The 22,301-nt window shown below is 37.2% G+C and overlaps 1 protein-coding gene across 1 annotated transcript in view; it reads right to left on the bottom strand.

The window, feature by feature from the left end:
- The window catches only part of LOC128642776 (xenotropic and polytropic retrovirus receptor 1 homolog), a 556,720-nt gene that overhangs the window by 337,165 nt on the left and 197,254 nt on the right, over positions 1-22,301 (bottom strand). The gene's annotated exons all lie outside the window — the stretch shown is intronic.

A 22,301-nucleotide genomic window follows, 5' to 3' on the forward strand; every position in this document is an offset into this window, starting at 1 on the left:
CGGAATTGCTTTTGAGCCCCATGAGAAACCTGAGTGTCGGTACTATATTAAGTTTGTTGGTTATGTGTTTATTTTTAGTACCAGTGTGTTCTCCTTGTGGGTTAGGGTTTCTGGTCTTAGGTCTGGCCCCTTGGGATATATCATTTTTTTAAATATCCTTATTTGTGTTGACGGTGGCTGAGGCCTGCATCACTTGGTTGGACTGCTCTTCCCCTTCTGAAATCCCTTCCTCGCCAGATACCCCCTCAAAGCTAGAAGCAAATCTTTCTTCGTCTGTGTTCTCATTCTCTGAATTAGTAAAAGTAACTTTCTTATTGGGGTCAGTAGTGATTTCCTGTTTAGACTTATTATACCTCCTAAATAAAAAGAGAGAAGCGCTCAACCTGGGAACAAACAATAGCATAATGTCAGGTTACGTGTATATACCTTTAAATGTGCTCACTACTCCCTATAAAAGGCCCCTCCTCTAGCAACTCATTGCTAGGTAATTTGTTCAGTTTGACTAAATGTCTATAGTGAATTGTGTCTAGCCATTCTCTTGAGAACCTAATTTGCATCTAAAGAAATTTACAACTAAGCTTAACATTATAGCTGCCAGTTTACAGCAACCGGATTCTACAATTAACAGTTCCTCTGTTAATCTTGTTACCTTTTACTTCAACAGTGTATCTACTTCCAGCAGGAACCGGAGCTTGACTGTTCCTCCCAGCAAACAGTTTCACCAGTCTGCAGCACTGCACTTCTCCCTCATTCAGTGTATTCCACACAGCACCTGCATAGTTGCCAACATTTAAAAAAAAAATTCCAGGGACACTTTGCAGCAGAGCAAGCAAGCGGGTTACTGGAGTATTGACGACCTACTGTTCAACTGCTCCGCCCACTCAGCTCTGCAATCAAAACACACCCATTTGAAAGTAATAGTATAATTTAGACTTATCCATAGTTTATTATACAGATTACAGCACCAAGCTCTTACACCTGGAACACATTCTGGGCATATGGTTATTTTTACAACACAGCATCAAAATTAGAAAGACAAATAATATGTGAACCCATTCAATAATACTAATATTCTATTAGGAATTAATTATATTTAAATAATACACTATATCTATTTATCATCTATCTATCTGTATATATGTATGTGTGTATATGTGTATATATATATATATATATATATATATATATATATATATATATATATATATATATATATATATATATATATATATATATATGTGTGTATGTATGTATATATATATATATATATATACACACACAAACAACAAAATGTTGTGCAAAAGAGATTTTCAGGGACATTTCCAGGGACAAAAAAAATCCAGGGACATACAACAAAATCCAGGGACTGTCCCTGGAAATCAGGGACTGTTGGCAACTATGCACCTGGAGCCTGTCTCATCATCAGACGCAGTCTGTTACAGGCATTTGAGTGAAGTACATGGAGTAACGGTAACCTTTTTATAATATTAAAACAGAATCTGCCTTTTGGATTTCTAACTGAAGACATATGGTTTCACTCATATAAAGACTCATCAAGCAAGAGATATTTCAAGTAGATCTTTATCTTTAACAACTTCTACAGAAGGTCTCCTGTACCATAATGAGACTTTAAATAGTACAACTTGCCTAATTGAAGTCACGCTTTCAGCAATTCATTACTAAACCAAATATACTGTATTTGCATTGAATCTGTGAAGTGTTGAATTTACTTGCATATGAATGGACTGTTTATTATAACATCATTGTAAAGAAGGTTCATTGTGGCTTTATTACTCTGCTAACTAACAGCTAAGCATGCATTTCATCTGCTTCTTACTAACTTGAGAATTTAACTATTTCACCTCCATTTGACATGTGCTCTCAGTATATTACTCAAAGAATTACTCCTGCTTAAGCTACAGTTTACTAAGTATTAATACTGTTTGGAATTACTTGTTGAAGGGTTATATATTTCAAAACAGAACTACCATACAAATATAACAACTTAAACTATTGTGATTTATAGGGATCTAAGGCCTAGATTTAGAGTTCGGCGGTAAAAGGGCTGTTAACGCTCCGCGGGTTTTTTTCTGGCCGCACCATAAATTTAACTCTGGTATCGAGAGTTCAAACAAATGCTGCGTTAGGCTCCAAAAAAGGAGCGTAGAGCATTTTTACCGCAAATGCAACTCTCGATACCAGAGCTGCTTACGGACGCGGCCGGCATCAAAAACGTGCTCGTGCACGATTCTCCCATAGGAAACAATGGGGCTGTTTGAGCTGAAAAAAAACCTAACACCTGCAAAAAAGCAGCGTTCCTATGGGGAAACACTTCCTACGTCTGCACCTAACACCCTAACATGTACCCCGAGTCTAAACACCCCTAGCCTTACACTTATTAACCCCTAATCTGCCGCCCACGCTATCGCTGACCCCTGCATTACACTTTTAACCCCTAATCTGCCGCTCCGTAAAACGCCGCCACCTACGTTATCCCTATGTACCCCTAATCTGCTGCCCTAACATCGCCGACCCCTATGTTATATTTATTAACCCCTAATCTGCCCCCCACAACGTCGCCGACACCTGCCTACACTTATTAACCCCTAATCTGCCGAGCGGACCTGAGCGCTACTATAATAAAGTTATTAACCCCTAATCCGCCTCACTAACCCTATCATAAATAGTATTAACCCCTAATCTGCCCTCCCTAACATCGCCGACACCTACCTTCAATTATTAACCCCTAAACTTCCGATCGGAGCTCACCGCTATTCTAATAAATGGATTAACCCCTAAAGCTAAGTCTAACCCTAACACTAACACCCCCCTAAGTTAAATATAATTTTTATCTAACGAAATAAATTAACTCTTATTAAATAACTTATTCCTATTTAAAGCTAAATACTTACCTGTAAAATAAATCCTAATATAGCTACAATATAAATTATAATTATATTATAGCTATTTTAGGATTAATATTTATTTTACAGGCAACTTTGTAATTATTTTAACCAGGTACAATAGCTATTAAATAGTTAAGAACTATTTAATAGTTACCTAGTTAAAATAATAACAAATTTGCCTGTAAAATAAATCCTAACCTAAGTTATAATTAAACCTAACACTACCCTATCAATAAAATAATTAAATAAACTACCTACAATTACCTACAATTACCTAGTTAAAATAATAACAAATTTACCTGTAAAATAAATCCTAACCTAAGTTATAATTAAACCTAACACTACACTATCAATAAATTAATTAAACACAATTGCTACAAATAAATACAATTAAATAAACTAGCTAAAGTACAAAAAATAAAAAAGAACTAAGTTACAGAAAATAAAAAAATATTTACAAACATAATAAAAATATTACAACAATTTTAAACTAATTACACCTACTCTAAGCCCCCTAATAAAATAACAAAGCCCCCCAAAATAAAAAATTCCCTACCCTATTCTAAATTAAAAAAGTTACAAGCTCTTTTACCTTACCAGCCCTGAACAGGGCCCTTTGCGGGGCATGCCCCAAGAATTTCAGCTCTTTTGCCTGTAAAAAAAAACATACAATACCCCCCCCAACATTACAACCCACCACCCACATACCCCTAATCTAACCCAAACCCCCCTTAAATAAACCTAACACTAATCCCCTGAAGATCTTCCTACCTTTTCTTCACCATCCAGGTATCACCGATCCGTCCTGGCTCCAAGATCTTCATCCAACCCAAGCGGGGGTTGGCGATCCATCATCCGGTGCTGAAGAGGTCCAGAAGAGGCTCCAAAGTCTTCCTCCTATCCGGCAAGAAGAGGACATCCGGACCGGCAAACATCTTCTCCAAGCGGCATCTTCGATCTTCTTCCATCCGGTGCGGAGCGGGTCCATCTTGAAGCAGGCGACGCGGATCCATCCTCTTCTTCCGATGTCTCCCGACTAATGACGGTTCCTTTAAGGGACGTCATCCAAGATGGCGTCCCTCGAATTCCGATTGGCTGATAGGTCAGCCAATCGGAATTAAGGTAGGATTTTTCTGATTGGCTGATGGAATCAGCCAATCAGAATCAAGTTCAATCCGATTGGCCGATCCCATCAGCCAATCAGATTGAGCTCGCATTCTATTGGCTGATCGGAACAGCCAATAGAATGCGAGCTCAATCTGATTGGCTGATTGGATCAGCCAATCGGATTGAACTTGATTCTGATTGGCTGATTCCATCAGCCAATCAGAAAATTCCTACCTTAATTCCGATTGGCTGATAGAATCCTATCAGCCAATCGGAATTCGAGGGACGCCATCTTGGATGACGTCCCTTAAAGGAACCGTCATTAGTCGGGAGACATCGGAAGAAGAGGATGGATCCGCGTCGCCTGCTTCAAGATGGACCCGCTCCGCACCGGATGGAAGAAGATCGAAGATGCCGCTTGGAGAAGATGTTTGCCGGTCCGGATGTCCTCTTCTTGCCGGATAGGAGGAAGACTTTGGAGCACCGGATTATGGATCTCCAACCCCCGCTTGGGTTGGATGAAGATCTTGGAGCCAGGACGGATCGGTGATACCTGGATGGTGAAGACAAGGTAGGAAGATCTTCAGGGGATTAGTGTTAGGTTTATTTAAGGGGGGTTTGGGTTAGATTAGGGGTATGTGGGTGGTGGGTTGTAATGTTGGGGGGGGGTATTGTATGTTTTTTTTTACAGGCAAAAGAGCTGAAATTCTTGGGGCATGCCCCGCAAAGGGCCCTGTTCAGGGCTGGTAAGGTAAAAGAGCTTGTAACTTTTTTAATTTAGAATAGGGTAGGGAATTTTTTATTTTGGGGGGCTTTGTTATTTTATTAGGGGGCTTAGAGTAGGTGTAATTAGTTTAAAATTGTTGTAATATTTTTATTATGTTTGTAAATATTTTTTTATTTTCTGTAACTTAGTTCTTTTTTATTTTTTGTACTTTAGCTAGTTTATTTAATTGTATTTATTTGTAGGAATTGTGTTTAATTAATTTATTGATAGTGTAGTGTTAGGTTAATTGTAGGTAGTTTATTTAATTATTTTATTGATAGGGTAGTGTTAGGTTTAATTATATCTTAGGTTAGGATTTATTTTACAGGTAAATTTGTTATTATTTTAACTAGGTAACTATTAAATAGTTCTTAACTATTTAATAGCTATTGTACCTGGTTAAAATAATTACAAAGTTGCCTGTAAAATAAATATTAATCCTAAAATAGCTATAATATAATTATAATTTATATTGTAGCTATATTAGGATTTATTTTACAGGTAAGTATTTAGCTTTAAATAGGAATCATTTATTTAATAAGAGTTAATTTATTTCGTTAGATAAAAATTATATTTAACTTAGGGGGGTGTTAGTGTTAGGGTTAGACTTAGCTTTAGGGGTTAATCCATTTATTAGAATAGCGGTGAGCTCCGATCGGAAGTTTAGGGGTTAATAATTGAAGGTAGGTGTCGGCGATGTTAGGGAGGGCAGATTAGGGGTTAATACTATTTATGATAGGGTTAGTGAGGCGGATTAGGGGTTAATAACTTTATTATAGTAGCGCTCAGGTCCGCTCGGCAGATTAGGGGTTAATAAGTGTAGGCAGGTGTCGGCGACGTTGAGGGGGGCAGATTAGGGGTTAATAAATATAATATAGGGGTCGGCGATGTTAGGGGCAGCAGATTAGGGGTACATAGGGATAACGTAGGTGGCGGCGATTTGCGGTCGGAAGATTAGGGGTTAATTATTGTAAGTAGCTGGCGGCGACGTTGTGGGGGGCAGGTTAGGGGTGAATAAATATAATACAGGGGTCGGCGGGGTTAGGGGCAGCAGATTAGGGGTACATAAATATAACGTAGGTGGCGGTCGGCAGATTAGGGGTTAAAAATTTTAATCGAGTGGCGGCGGTGTGGGGGTTACCTCGGTTTAGGGGTACATAGGTAGTTTATGGGTGTTAGTGTACTTTAGGGTACAGTAGTTAAGAGCTTTATAAACCGGCGTTAGCCAGAAAGCTCTTAACTCCTGCTATTTTCAGGCGGCTGGAATCTTGTTGTTAGATTTCTAACGCTCACTGCAGAAACGACTCTAAATACCAGCGTTAGAAAGATCCCATTGAAAAGATAGGCTACGCAAATGGCGTAGGGGGATCTGCGGTATGGAAAAGTCGCGGCTGTAAAGTGAGCGTTAGACCCTTTAATCACTGACTCCAAATACCAGCGGGCGGCCAAAACCAGCGTTAGGAGCCTCTAACGCTGGTTTTGACGGCTACCGCCGAACTCTAAATCTAGGCCTAAATTTGGGATTCAAATCTCAGATTTCCCTATCTAGGCCTATGACTAAGTTGTCATCCCCCAGTCAATGAGCAAAACAAGACTCCTAAGAAAATCTAATGAGTCAAGGTTTGGTGTGAGACTGGGTGGTATAATTAATTAAATATTAGTTTGCACATGTAATCCATATTCCTTATAAAATAATCCTTACACATAATAGCTTGTTCTATGGCTAGTTACCACCCAAGAAGCAGCCTTTTTTTGCTCAACATGTGCCTTTCCCAGAGAAGAACTTTCCTGAAGCATATCAGTCTGATCCTGACTTAACAGTACAGTCCAGCACCAAAATACCAGGCAATTCCTCTCGGAACGAGAGAAAACAGCAAAACCCCAGACTTACATTTTAGCTTATTGTGGGCCTCGTCAGTGAGGTGCAGCCATATCGCTCTAGGCACACTGAGCAACAGGTCCACGTCTAGATTCCCGCATCACACTGGGGTTTTGCTGTTTCTCTCGTTCAGAGAGGGATTGCCTGGTATTTCGGTGCTGGACTGTACTGTGAAGTCAGGATCAGACTGATATGCTACAGGAAAGTTCTTCTCTGTGAAAGGCACATGTTGAGCAAAAAAGAGGCTGCTTTTTGGGTGGTAACTAGCCATAGAACAAGCTATTATGTTATTGTTTGTTCCCAGGTAGAGCGCTTCTCTCTTTTTATTTATGCAAATTATGACACTTAGGGAAGTCTCCCTAAGTGTGATGCAGGAATCCAGACGTGGACCTGTTGCTCAGTGTGCCTAGAGGGATATGGCTGCACCTCACTGACGAGGCCCACAATAGGCCGAAACGTACGTCTGGGATTTTGCCGTTTCTCTCGTTCAGAGAGGGATTGCCTGGTATTTCGGTGCTGGACTGTACTGTGAAGTCAGGATCAGACTGATATGCTACAGGAAAGTTCTTCTCTGTGAAAGGCACATGTTGAGCAAAAAGAGGCTGCTTCCTGGGTGGTAACTAGCCATAGAACAAGCTATTATGTTATTGTTCATTCCCAGGTAGAGCGCTTCTCTCTTTTTATTTATTATACCTTCTATTGGGTGTCAGAGTATATGATTATTATGATGAATATTACATATGTGTACATATATATATATATATATATGTATATTTTATACACTGTATATGTTAGATGAGACCTCAGGATTAATTGAACATGAGTTTGTTGAACACAGCTTCTAATACACGTCTATCAGGATTGACGATCAGTAGAGCCTTTTTGAAGCACGACCCCTGTAGTGTAAAACACACAAACATTTCTTTTCTAAAGGAAATAGCTCAGTGACCCTATTCATTTGACTATATATGCAGATTTTTATAACTTCAGAACATTTGGTGAGGTGAGAAAAGAATGTGTTCAAGGACCCCTTTGGAATTTGACACGTGTGATACAACAGTTCTATCTCACTGAATCTCTATTTGAAGACGTACTGCAAAAACCCCATCTTGGGGGAAGGTGACACAAATAAAATTAAATACATTTTGCAAGGGGAACAATGCCAGTTTTCCATGTATGTTTAGAATGGTTCATGATATATATATTGAAATTAAGCACATTGTATTAAATAGATAATTGCTGCAGGGGATATTTATATAGGAAATAAATTCAGATATACATAGAAATGATATATATGTTTTGAAAACATAAAAGATCTTACTTAGCCTCTGTGTTTTTAAGAATATAAATAAATACTTATGGACCATACACATATTAATGCTTGGATCATCTCTAATAATTATTTCTATTTTTATTGCAGACAACCATTGGTCATGAGCATCAATCTATGCACTTAGAAAGAGACGGAATGCCGCATGAAATGAATTAAGTCATATCATATAAACGTGCAAATAAATGTTTATAAAGTTTCACATACATCTTTTAAAATATAGTGAGATGAAAATATGGAAGTTACTTTGATATGATATGACTGAGATATAAATTTTCTATTAGGCTAAATGAAATATAAATTATTTTAATATAATGTTAGATATGTGATGTTTCATATCAAAATGATCAGAAAATTCATTAAGATATAACTTATCCAAAACAAATATTATGAATAGTTGTCGCAGTAAATTATGATAAAATTAATAACCATTTCATAGAAATACTGACTTAAGTTGTTTCAAATGTTGCTGTGTCTGTTTGTGCTGCCACCTGGTGTTATGTTGCGAGAACTACAGCCAGAAGGTTCTCTCTGGCTGTTAAAAATGAAATTTCCAAGGGCCAATCCGATTTAGACTTCCCAGATAACCAATGGGAAGGTCAGCTCCCGCAGGGCCACCCACAATTTACCAGTGTTGGAAAAACCAAATAAAAAGTGAATGCAATGGAGAGAAAGGGACAGATTTTCTGCTGAAGCTAAAACTTGTAACTGGTTCCCGCTGGGTGTGAGATACCACTTTACTTGAGCAAAGCTAATCTACCCTTCTCATTGATTGCGATATACACTTATTGGTGATCTGAGGTAAAATAATTCCTACCAAGGAATATCGGATATCGACTGCTTTTTACTTTGGTAACGTATTCAAGGTTTTGTAAGATAAGTTATATGCATAGTTAATTTGTATTTAATAGATTTAAAGAAGCAGTGTGTTTTTCTCAAGTTAGCATTTCACAGCCTATATACATATATTGTTTAAATCTGCGTCTGATTGACCAAGTAACTCATCTATGCAAGTTCTGATATTGTCAGTTAATTTTGTATTAGGATAAATTGCAGTTAAATAGCAGAATATATATATTATCCTATTGTTTTATAAACACTGTTTAGAATTGTATTGCTTAGATGTTAAAGGTTTTTAGTCCCATTGTGTTAAATAAATAAAAGGCTGAATTGTGAAGGTATATCTTTCTGGGTTTTGTAAGAAGGATAGCATATCTTAAGAGTTGGTTTTAAAGCATATAAACTTTTATTTAGTTTCCTTTTATTGCAAATATAGTTCAATATGTTCATGGATATTAACTAAATAAAAGAATTCAGGTATTTATATTAATTGTATGGTCTAATAGATGCATGGTTAATTAGGGTTTCTATTTTTTTTTTTATATTGTGTTTGTAACCCTGCCATAAACTGATTTATTATTTGGATAGCACTACTAAGATTCTTATAAATATACTGACATAATAATTGGAGGCACTTTGCATGAGATTTAATAATATCCATCATAATTGATATAATATATTTGTAAGTAAATAGAAATTATTATAAAAGAAAAAAAAAAAAAAAATTCATATTTCGATATTTATATTTTGAAGATATAATTTTTTTCGAAAAGTTGAAATATTAATTTTCATATTTCGAGATTGATATTAATATCTTGAAATATTATTAAAGATTGATTTTTGAAAGATTAATAAAAATATTAATTTTTCATATTTAAAAATTAATCAAAAATATTAATTTTTCATATTTTCAAAGTTAATCAAAAATATAAATTTTTCATATTTCGAAATATTAATTTTTCATATTTCAAAATTAATAATATATTTTTTTTTAAATATAATTTTTTTTTCTTCTCTCTTTTTATTGGCAAAAATTGTATTAGCGTTTTAGTTTAACTAAGTACTAAACCAATATAATAATGTCTGTAGCCAGAAGTGACTCATTTAATTCTATACATAGCAATGAAATTGGTCCCATAACCATACCTATTACTAAAGGTCAGGTCCTTAAGAAAGATATCTTAAGTTACCTTAAAGGGAAGTTTAATATTGCGGGTGAATTAAATGATTTTATGGATACGCTTGAAACTAGGGCTAAAAATATTACCGTTAATAATAATATGTGGAATGAAGAGAATGAATTCTTCCAGGAATTATTAATGATTAATCAATGCAAAGCTCCCATAAAGCGAGACGAACTAATACTAAAATCCTGGCCCCTTTTAATATGCATAATTGACGAAATGTCGTTTTGTGTCACAGACAAACAATTGCAAATACAGGAGCTAGAAAATAGTATTCGTTCCTCGCGCAGACGCGAAGAGGGTTTAAAAATAGCCAAAAATAAAATGGATGAATTTGCCCAAAACCTAGCCACCTTAGATAAGCACAATATGGACTTAATCGCGCAGATACAAGATTTAAATAAACAGCTTGCGCAAAGCCAGAGAGAATTAAGCGATTTAAAAAGGTCATATCGCCATAATGAAAACCCCTATATTAGCAGTGAGAATAATACAGATAATGCTAACTCCTTTAGCGAACGCGTCAGGGACGAGGTACGAAAATATATAGAACAACATAGACAAATGACCCCTAACGGGTCAGAAGTAGATTTCCCAAATAGACAATCCCCTCAGGATGTAAATCCAGAGGATAGCTGTAGCGCAGCTGATGCGGGGGAGGGAAACTCTAACAGAGAATCCCAAAATAAGTCTGATAAAGTCTATGATTCCCATAAAATAATCACCTTCGTACAACGCGCAGTACCTATATTCTCCAATAAGGGAACAACATCTGTAATTGATCATTTACAGGCTTTTGAAAATGCGTTAGCTATAATGAATGTTACAAGTGAGAAATTGAAAATTGAATTTCTGCCTTGGGTATTTGACAGTAGGCATCACAAATTCTTTGTTTCACTAAAGGATATGAATATTCATTCCTGGAATGGGGTAAAACAACAATGCAGAAAAGAATTCGGGCAATATCGCACTAAATCTGCCGCGAAAATAGCGGTATATGGTTTAAAGTGTCGTGCAAATCAGAGTCCGGTCGAATTCCTTTCTGTATTGAAAAATGCGTACAGTATGGCTGAAGATAATCCCAGATTTGATGGCTCAGAATTTGTAAATTTATTTTTTGAAGCATTGCCTACACCCATCAAAATCAACTTAGCTAGAGATTTTGATGAGGACTGCTCATTGGAATGGCTGATCAAAGAGAGTACGAAGTTATACTCTATTCAGCAGTCCAGTGAGCAGGGGGTTAAAAAGGAGTCAAAACCCAAAATTGTGGCAGAAACTAGGGTGTCACCTAGCCCCCTCAATTTGGAGTCTAACAAGAGGACTTATGCAGAGGTGGCCAGTCAAAACAGGCCATCTCCACAGAGGTTTAATTCTGCCCCTCCCCCTACACAGGTTGAGGCGCAGGGAGACTATAACCAAAGTGGGGGACATAATCAGGTGAATAATTACTCACAAAGAGAATACTCACCAAATAATTGGTATCCGCGCAAGGGTAGATACAATAGACGGCGCAGATATTCTCAGGGTAACCAGACATCCCAGGTATATAATGCTCCCCAAAGTACTAATGCTGAACAAGCTGAACCCCAGGGGCAACCACGCCAGAATAGAAATAGTGACCCTGATTCTGAGGGAACCCAATGGTCCAGGAATCAGTACAATGGGGCACCAAGAGATAGGCCCAGGGGTAGAGGTAACTTGTACAATCAGGTAGATATGCTGTTTACCCAATTAAATCGGTTGAGCGAACAAATCGCTAATATGAGTCAAAAATCTACGGCTCAGCAACCGAACAATACTTTTTTAGGGGTACAGCCAGTGGTCAGCAGTGGACCACAGGCACAGTCATAAATACTGCAGTATCACCTGAAGGGGAGGGGAGAGATATACAAAATGTAGTAATAAATATTAATGATACTAATCATGTTATCTCCCCACAGACCGGAAACGGACAAATTAGCTGTGACAATGAGCGACATCAGCCGGGAAAAATTAACCAAACTTTTCCTCTGCAGTGTTCTCTTAACATTATTTCCACAGATGCAGTACACAAGAACCCAGCTGACCTTGTCATAGGGGAAACAGGTAGGTATGAAATTTCCTCTGCATTGAATGACACAGCGAATCCAGGTAAAACGTGGCGAAGCCCACAGATGTACAAGAATGCAAATTTTATGTGTAAAATGATAGAAACTGCAGGAAGATATTATGTACTAGTTGAGCTTGCAAGATTCAGTCTCCAACCCTATCAGGGGATTAATTGACACTGGGTCACAGGCAACTATCTTATCCCACAGGTACTACACACAGCTAAATGAGCTAACACCCCACAAACCTAAAATAAGAGAATTTGACGGTTCTCTAATAGGTGTTGGGGGTGACTCCCTAAAAGTCTACGGTACTGCCTGGTTAAAATTTAAATTGGGGAACAGGGTCATAAGACACCCTGTCATTATAGTGGATCTGCCAACTGATCGTTTAATTATTGGTAGTGATCTCCTGAAACGATTAAGCACCATAATTGATTGCATAAATAATGTAATTTGGTCGCAAGTTAAACGGCCTATCAATTATGAAAAATCTGGTATATCTCGCACCCGACATAGCTGTCACGTGGTGGAAGAGAAACCAGATGCTGTGGAGATTCATTTCAGGAATAACTCTGTACCTGAAATCACTATTCTACAAATAGATGATCAAACTCCTTTTAGTGGCTCTGATGGTAATACTTTTAAAATTTCGTCCGGAAAAATAGCGAATATCTCCCTAGATGGCGATATATTAACCATATCACTCCACAAGGGGGATCCTAAAATCCCTAAAGGGGGAGACCATGCTCAATACCTCACAGGGATTGAGAGAGTTAAAGAGGATCTATTTATCCCTATACAAGTGCATGACCTTGGTAAAACCAAGTATGCTAAAATAAATTTAAAACAGGAAGCTAGCTATATAAGCGAAGGTTTATTAGCGCAGATAGCTGAACCTAAAGTGATTAAATATCTTTCTCCCCAAGACCACTGTGTCAACGGCCTGGATGACAGGTCTGAAAGCTATAACATCACAGCTAAGTGCTTATTATCTATCTCTATTGGTAATAAGTCAGTGAAGCACCTGTTTTTAGTTTTAAATACTCCCCATAATCAAATATACATTGGCAATGATATCTTACATAGATATGCCATACAAATAGATCTGATTAATTCTTGCCTTTGGAGCAGGTTAAAGGGGGACCCTGAAGTATTTCAGGATGAAAATGCAGCCCTGAAATCAAACCAGCAATTGCCATATGCTGTGAATATGCAGGTATCTAGCGATGTTATAATTCCTGCTGGGGCTGATAAATTTCTTTTACCCTTACAGGTAAAGAGAGGTCAGAAATTAAAAACTTCTGAAACACTGATTTGCCTCTCCCATAGAATACAAAATCTGGGTGTCACAGTGACTTACACTCCTATGGTGAATATTGGAACTATTCCAATACATATTATTGTACATAACATGACCCCACAGGATATCACCTTATCCAAGGGAACTACCATAGGATATGCACTGGAAACAAGTTATTACACTTTTGGATTCCAGAATAACGTAATTGGGCTAATACCTGAAGGATACCTAACTGAAGAACAATTAATAGAACAATCCTTTGCATCCATGCCAGAGGGTCTATTTAATATTCAGTCTATTTATCCCTTCAGCTCAGAGGAAGGCATCTGTAAGATTGAAGAAGCCTCTCTAGTGTTTGATCAGCCAATCAAACAGCAAGATTACCCCAATACCCAGAGTCATGGGAGCAATGTAAATTATAATCAAGGGGATCTCACCTCTAGATTGGAAGAAGCCTATGAAATAGGACAACCTGAAATCTTTCCAGGATTTCAGCAAATAGTCGAAGAGCAAATATCCTTAGCTAATGGCTGTTCCAGCGATGATGAACGCTAACAGCTGCGAGAACTCCTAATGGAATACAAGGATATTTTCGCTAAGGATTCTTATGACTGTGGTACTACAGACTTGCACATTGCAAGGATACAAACAGATCCTAATGCGCCACCTGTATTTGTCAAACAATACAGACTTCCCTTAGCCTCATATGATTCTCTTGCAGAGATCATAAGGAATTTGGAAGAAAGAGGTATTATCAGACAGGTGCACAGCTCTTATAATAATCATATTCTAGGTGTCCTTAAGCCCAATGGACAATGGCGTTTGTGTGCTGACTTAAGACAGCTAAACAAACGAGTATACATGTCTGGCTGGCCTGTACCATACATTGACCAGTGCCTAGCACAAATGCTAGGATCCAAAATATTCACTGCCATTGATTGTGCACAGGGATATTGGACCATAAAGGTACATGAAGAGGACCAATATAAGCTAGCATTCTCCTTCCAAAAGGTCCAATATGCATTTCAAAGACTTCCTTTTGGATACATAAATTCTGGACATGAATTTGCTGTATTCATGCATAAGGCTATGCCTGATGCACTGGAAAGGGGGACCTTATCTTATGTTGATGATGTTTTAATCAAAAGCACAGACTTTGAAAAACACATCGCAGAGCTTAAACACGTCCTCAGCCAACTTAAAAGGGCAGGTGTCAAATTATCCCTGCAAAAAGCTCAATGGTGCCGCACTCGTGTAAACTTCTTGGGACATGAAGTTACCTCTGAAGGATTAAATCCCCAAAAGAAAAAGGTGGAAGCTATAGTGAATTCTAAAAACCCAACTAACAAAGGAATTGAGATCATTCCTGGGTATGACAAATTATTCTCGCAAATTCATTGATAATTATGCGGAATTAGCTAAACCACTACTGCTTCTTCTGAAGAAAGATGTGAAATGGCACTGGAGTGAGTCTCAAGAGACAGCCATCAGAGAGCTGAAGAGAAAACTCACTCAAGCACCTTGCTTAGCGTACCCTAAAGGTGGCAAACCTTTCTTCTTCGAGACAGGTTACACAGATGTAAGCATGAGTGCTGTGTTATACCAAAAGCATGATAATTTGAACAAAGCCATTGCTTATGCGAGCAAAAATCTATCCCCAGTAGAAATAAAATTTAGCGATTGCGAAAAAGCCCTCTTATCTACTGTATGGGCTCTACAAAATTTCCGCAGCTATATACAGGGCGAGAAAATTATTGTGGAAACGGCCCACCAGCCTTTGCTATATTTGCAAAGTGAGAGAATAAGAGATGGGAATTTGTCTAATAGCCGCATAACAGCGTGGACTCTTTCCTTACAAGGCTGGCCCTTAGAAATTCGCTACAAGCAGAATAAAAAGAATCCAGTCGCACAAGGGCTTGCTGAGCTCCACGACTGTACTGCTAGAGATCCTGGGGAATAATTATCAGAAGGTGATTTTCTGGAAGAACAATTGCTTTCCCCATATAAAATGTACAATGAGGACCATTGTCAAACATTACCTTGGGTATATGTTGATGGTTGTTCTTACCATGCCACTATTGATAATGAGCGCAGATTAGTCGCTGGCATTGGTATAACGGGGGCAAATGGATTCCCAAATATATCTATAGGTTTCAACATTGGACCAAGATCCAGTCAAGTTGCTGAACTAACTGCTGTTTTCAAAACCATTGGAATGGCTATTGAACATGGTATTCATGAATTTGTGATCATAACTGACTCAAATTATGTGCGTGACAGTTTTGTTGAATACCTGCCAACTTGGAAAAGAAATGGCATGCAGAAAAGCAATAACAAACCAGTCAAGCATGGCAAGTTGTTCTGCGAGATTGATAATCTGGTAGTATCCAATGATTTAACCATACACTGGAAAAAGACCAAGGGTCATTCCAGAGTTTTAGGTCCTGATAAGGAAGGCAATGACCTTGCGGATTCATTAGCCAAACAAGGAGCCATAACTGGAGAACTCCTTAATATTGACCATTTAATGGGTGCAATTCAGGTAGAAGCCATTACCAGAAACCAGGCAAAACAACAGAGTGAGCCTAACTTGGTACAATGGAGTCAGGATTCTCCTAGTGAGGACCTGATCACTAGTCAAAAAGAAGACCCCATTGTAGGCATCTTCTATAAACACATAGAAGATCCTGAAAGCAACCCATCTCAAAAGATGATTGTATTGGCAAAGAAGATCTGAGAATCTTAATAAAATCTAGATCACAATTCAAGTTACAGGAAGGTTTGTTAATTAGAACCTCCAAAACTGGCATCCAGCAGTGGGTAGTACCCACCAAGTTCAGAGGTCTAATGCTTCAACATGCCCATGATGCTCCCACATCTGGTCATCGCGGTGCCAAACTCACGTATGAAATATTGCGTGATTATGCTTTTTGGCCACACATGTTGAAAGATGTTCAAACCTACTGTCAAGGGTGTTTAATCTGCCCACAGTTCCAACCCACTGCACCAACGCATAGAGCGCCATTGCAGAAAAGGGGGATGGTAATGCCATGGTCAGATATACAAATTGATTTTATTGGTCCGGTAACAAGGTCATCAAGAGGTAACAAGTACATGTTAACAGTGACATGCCTGTTCACTAAATGGGTAGAGTGCATTAGTGCACCTAACAATAGTGCTGAAACATGTGCAGCATTGGTCATCAACCATGTATTTTCCAGATTTGGTTTGCCCCAAAGAATCGAATCAGATCGGGGGACCCACTTCACTAGCGAAGTAATGACAAAAATGTGGAAAATACTAGGGGTTAAAAGAAAGCTCCATATTGCTTATAGAGCTGCCTCAAGTGGTGGTGTAGAGCGTTACAACCAGTCTATTGTTAAAATCCTCAAAAAGTTTGTGAGTGAAACAGGTAAAGACTGGGATGTAAAACTACCTCTAGTCTTAATGGCATTAAGAGCAACTCCAAGTAGTGCTACCAAGATGTCACCTTTTGAACTGATGACTGGTAGAAGAATGGTTCTACCTCAGCATCTGCTGTACCGTACATCAGACCAAAACTTGATAAATGCTGCCAATACACATCAATATGTGGAAAACCTAAGAAAGCACCTGCAATATGCCTTTGCATTTGCTCAAAGGAATTTAGAAAGAGCCGCAACTGCCACTAAAACCTATTATGATCTCAAAACATCCAAAAAGGAATATGAAATAAATGATAAAGTTTATCTTTATAACTTTGGAAGAGATCAGGTTAGGGAGAAGAAATTTCTTCCCTCATGGAAAGGTCCTTTTGTCATTACTGACAAAATATCTCCAGTGGCCTATAAAATACGGATCCCCAAAAATGAAGGTTTCATAGATAAATGGGTACATATCAATCAATTGCGGGCATGTCATCCCAGATCCCAACTACAAGTCATAGAGGGAGAATGAAGTGTCATATCCCCAAATGCACTAAAGACATACTGTAATTTAAAGATGCCTAACTGATAAACATGAAAGCTCAAAATAACAAACTTTCTTCATAAGAGACCGTCTATGAGGTATACGGTTGATCCTCATCAAATACCACTGACTTTAAGCCAATTCAAATACATGTGTCCTACATCTATTTGAAGTTGGAAGGGGGATTTATGTCAGAGTATATGATTATTATGATGAATATTACATATGTGTACATATATATATATATATATATATATATATATATATGTATATTTTATACACTGTATATGTTAGATGAGACCTCAGGATTAATTGAACATGAGTTTGTTGAACACAGCTTCTAATACACGTCTATCAGGATTGACGATCAGTAGAGCCTTTTTGAAGCACGACCCCTGTAGTGTAAAACACACAAACATTTCTTTTCTAAAGGAAATAGCTCAGTGACCCTATTCATTTGACTATATATGCAGATTTTTATAACTTCAGAACATTTGGTGAGGTGAGAAAAGAATGTGTTCAAGGACCCCTTTGGAATTTGACACGTGTGATACAACAGTTCTATCTCACTGAATCTCTATTTGAAGACGTACTGCAAAAACCCCATCTTGGGGGAAGGTGACACAAATAAAATTAAATACATTTTGCAAGGGGAACAATGCCAGTTTTCCATGTATGTTTAGAATGGTTCATGATATATATATTGAAATTAAGCACATTGTATTAAATAGATAATTGCTGCAGGGGATATTTATATAGGAAATAAATTCAGATATACATAGAAATGATATATATGTTTTGAAAACATAAAAGATCTTACTTAGCCTCTGTGTTTTTAAGAATATAAATAAATACTTATGGACCATACACATATTAATGCTTGGATCATCTCTAATAATTATTTCTATTTTTATTGCAGACAACCATTGGTCATGAGCATCAATCTATGCACTTAGAAAGAGACGGAATGCCGCATGAAATGAATTAAGTCATATCATATAAACGTGCAAATAAATGTTTATAAAGTTTCACATACATCTTTTAAAATATAGTGAGATGAAAATATGGAAGTTACTTTGATATGATATGACTGAGATATAAATTTTCTATTAGGCTAAATGAAATATAAATTATTTTAATATAATGTTAGATATGTGATGTTTCATATCAAAATGATCAGAAAATTCATTAAGATATAACTTATCCAAAACAAATATTATGAATAGTTGTCGCAGTAAATTATGATAAAATTAATAACCATTTCATAGAAATACTGACTTAAGTTGTTTCAAATGTTGCTGTGTCTGTTTGTGCTGCCACCTGGTGTTATGTTGCGAGAACTACAGCCAGAAGGTTCTCTCTGGCTGTTAAAAATGAAATTTCCAAGGGCCAATCCGATTTAGACTTCCCAGATAACCAATGGGAAGGTCAGCTCCCGCAGGGCCACCCACAATTTACCAGTGATGGAAAAACCAAATAAAAAGTGAATGCAATGGAGAGAAAGGGACAGATTTTCTGCTGAAGCTAAAACTTGTAACTGGTTCCCGCTGGGTGTGAGATACCACTTTACTTGAGCAAAGCTAATCTACCCTTCTCATTGATTGCGATATACACTTATTGGTGATCTGAGGTAAAATAATTCCTACCAAGGAATATCGGATATCGACTGCTTTTTACTTTGGTAACGTATTCAAGGTTTTGTAAGATAAGTTATATGCATAGTTAATTTGTATTTAATAGATTTAAAGAAGCAGTGTGTTTTTCTCAAGTTAGCATTTCACAGCCTATATACATATATTGTTTAAATCTGCGTCTGATTGACCAAGTAACTCATCTATGCAAGTTCTGATATTGTCAGTTAATTTTGTATTAGGATAAATTGCAGTTAAATAGCAGAATATATATATTATCCTATTGTTTTATAAACACTGTTTAGAATTGTATTGCTTAGATGTTAAAGGTTTTTAGTCCCATTGTGTTAAATAAATAAAAGGCTGAATTGTGAAGGTATATCTTTCTGGGTTTTGTAAGAAGGATAGCATATCTTAAGAGTTGGTTTTAACGCATATAAACTTTTATTTAGTTTCCTTTTATTGCAAATATAGTTCAATATGTTCATGGATATTAACTAAATAAAAGAATTCAGGTATTTATATTAATTGTATGGTCTAGTAGATGCATGGTTAATTAGGGTTTCTATTTTTTTTTTATATTGTGTTTGTAACCCTGCCATAAACTGATTTATTATTTGGATAGCACTACTAAGATTCTTATAAATATACTGACATGGGGAACCTCCTTAATTTATTATTCTTATTACGTGGTTTTTCTAGATCATCCTGGTCATACCAGGACTCACTTCTCTGGCGTCGACGCCAAATATAGACCAAGCCTAAGGAGTAATCTTTCTGGTCACTTAGAAATTTACCGTGTTTGACTTGAATGACCAATCCCTTTGACTCATCTAGGGTCTGTTTGAAAATACTATCAAATTTTGTTTAAACCTCACATTGATTAAACTTGGTCATATCAGTCTCTATAGAGGCTATCTTAGTCTTTACTTCACACAGTAAGGAGTCTTATAGTCTATGAGAAGAGAAATGAGAGTTAAAGAGCAATCCGTAAGGGCCTGGTTCCAACGATAAATAAATTATTGATCTTTTATATCATAAATTGGAAAATTATTGAGTCTTGGGCCCCTAGGGATTATCTTTAATGCCAAGTACTTAGATAATATCCATTTATCCCATTTCAATTTCTGTTCTTTTAATTTTAGGTGCTCATAATCCTGAAATAAATCCCCTAATTTAGTTTTAGGAGAGTCATAATTAAACACATCTTCAAAATCTAATAGTTCTAAATTGTCTTCATCAATATCGTTGAGTGAATACATAGGCCTAGATTACGAGTTGTGCGTTAGGGTTAAAAAGCAGCGTTAAGGGGTCCTAACGCTGCTTTTTAACGCCCGCTGGTATTACGAGTCTTGAAATGACAGGCTCGCCGCTCACTTTTTTGGTCAGACTCGAAATTACCGCAAATCCACTTAAGAGTTTTATGGGCTAACGCCGTAACATAAAACTCTTAACTAAAGTGATAAAAAGTACACTAACACCCATAAACTACCTATTAATCCCTAAACCGAGACCCCCCCCCACATTGCAAACACTAAATAAAAATTTTAACCCCTAATCTGCCGAACCGGACATTGCCGCCACTATAATAAATATGTTAACCCCTAAACCGCCGCCCTGCCGCATCGCAAACACTAGTTTAATTTTATTAACCCCTAATCTGCCGTCTCTAACATCGCCGACACCTACCTACATTTATTAACCCCTAATCTGCCGCCCCCAACATCGCCGCAACTATATTAAAGTTATTAACCCCTAAATCTAAGTCTAACCCTAACACCCCCTAATTTAAATATAATTAAAATAAATCTAAATAAAATAACTACAATTAACTAAATAATTCCTATTTAAAACTAAATACTTACCTATAAAATAAACCCTAAGATAGCTACAATATAACTAATAGTTACATTGTAGCAAGCTTAGGATTTATTTTTATTTTACAGGCAACTTTGTATTTATTTTAACTAGGTACAATAGTTATTAAATAGTTATTAACTATTTAATAACTACCTAGCTAAAATAAATTCAAATTTACCTGTAAAATAAATCCTAACCTAAGTTACAATTACAGCAAACACTACACTATAATTAAATTAGTTACCTAAACTAAATACAATTTCATTACAATTTAAAACAATTATCTAAAATACGGAAAAAAAAACCACTAAATTACAGAAAATAATAAAATAATTACAATTTTTTAAAACTAATTACACCTAATCTAATCCCCCTAATAAACTAAAAAAGCCACCCAAAATAATAAAAAGCCCTACCCTATACTAAATTACAAATAGCCCTTAAAAGGGCCTTTTGCGGGGCATTGCCCCAAAGTAATCAGCTCTTTTACCTGTAAAAAAAAAGTACAATACCCCCCAACATTAAATCCCACCACCCACACACCCAACCCTACTTTAAAACCCACCCAATACCCCCTTAATAAAACCTAACACTAACCCCTTGAAGATCACCCTACCTTGAGAAGTCTTCACCCAGCCAGGCCGAAGTCCTCCACGAAGCCGGCCGAAGTGGTCCTCCAGACGGGCAGAAGTCTTCATCGAAGCAGGCCAGAAGAGGTCCTCCAGATGGGCAGAAGTCTTCATCCAGACGGCATCTTCTATCTTCATCCATCCGGCACGGAGCGGCTCCATCTTCAAGACATCCTCTTCCAACGAAGTCCACTGAAGAATGAAGGTTCCTTTAAATGACGTCATCCAAGATGGCGCCCCTTGAATTCCTAGAATTCTATCAGCCAATCGGAATTAAGGTAGATAACATCCTATCGACTGATGTCACTTCCCTTAACTCCAATGATGTGGGATTGCAATTCACCTTTGAATGGCAGAAAGATAGAATAAACTTTCTGGACATTTCCCTCTCTGGAGATGAGAGATGTACAAAATTATTTCTACCCTGTACAGGAAGCCCATTTCAGGAAATAGTCTGTTGCACGCCCACTCTAGCCATCCAAAGCATATCTTTAAAAACATAGCTAAGAGTCAATTTCTGCGTGCCAAAAGGAATTGTTCCCTGGAAGGTGCTTTCCAGCTGGAGATTAGGAATTTGAGAGATAGGATGACTTAGAGAGGTTATCCAAAGAATATTATTAATAAGGCTTTCTATGAGACCCAAGGAGTGAATAGAGATTCATTACTCAAAGGGGATATTTTTCATAGGAGACGAGACCAAACACTAGATCAACACAAACCTAAGTTCATCACCTCTTTTTCAAACCAATACGATGAGGTTTGTAATGCTGTCAAGAAAAACTTTCCCATTTTGATGGGGGACAAAACTTTGAGAAAAATTATTGAAAA

Source organism: Bombina bombina, chromosome 12 (assembly GCF_027579735.1).
Source record: "Bombina bombina isolate aBomBom1 chromosome 12, aBomBom1.pri, whole genome shotgun sequence".
Lineage (NCBI taxonomy): Eukaryota > Metazoa > Chordata > Amphibia > Anura > Bombinatoridae > Bombina > Bombina bombina.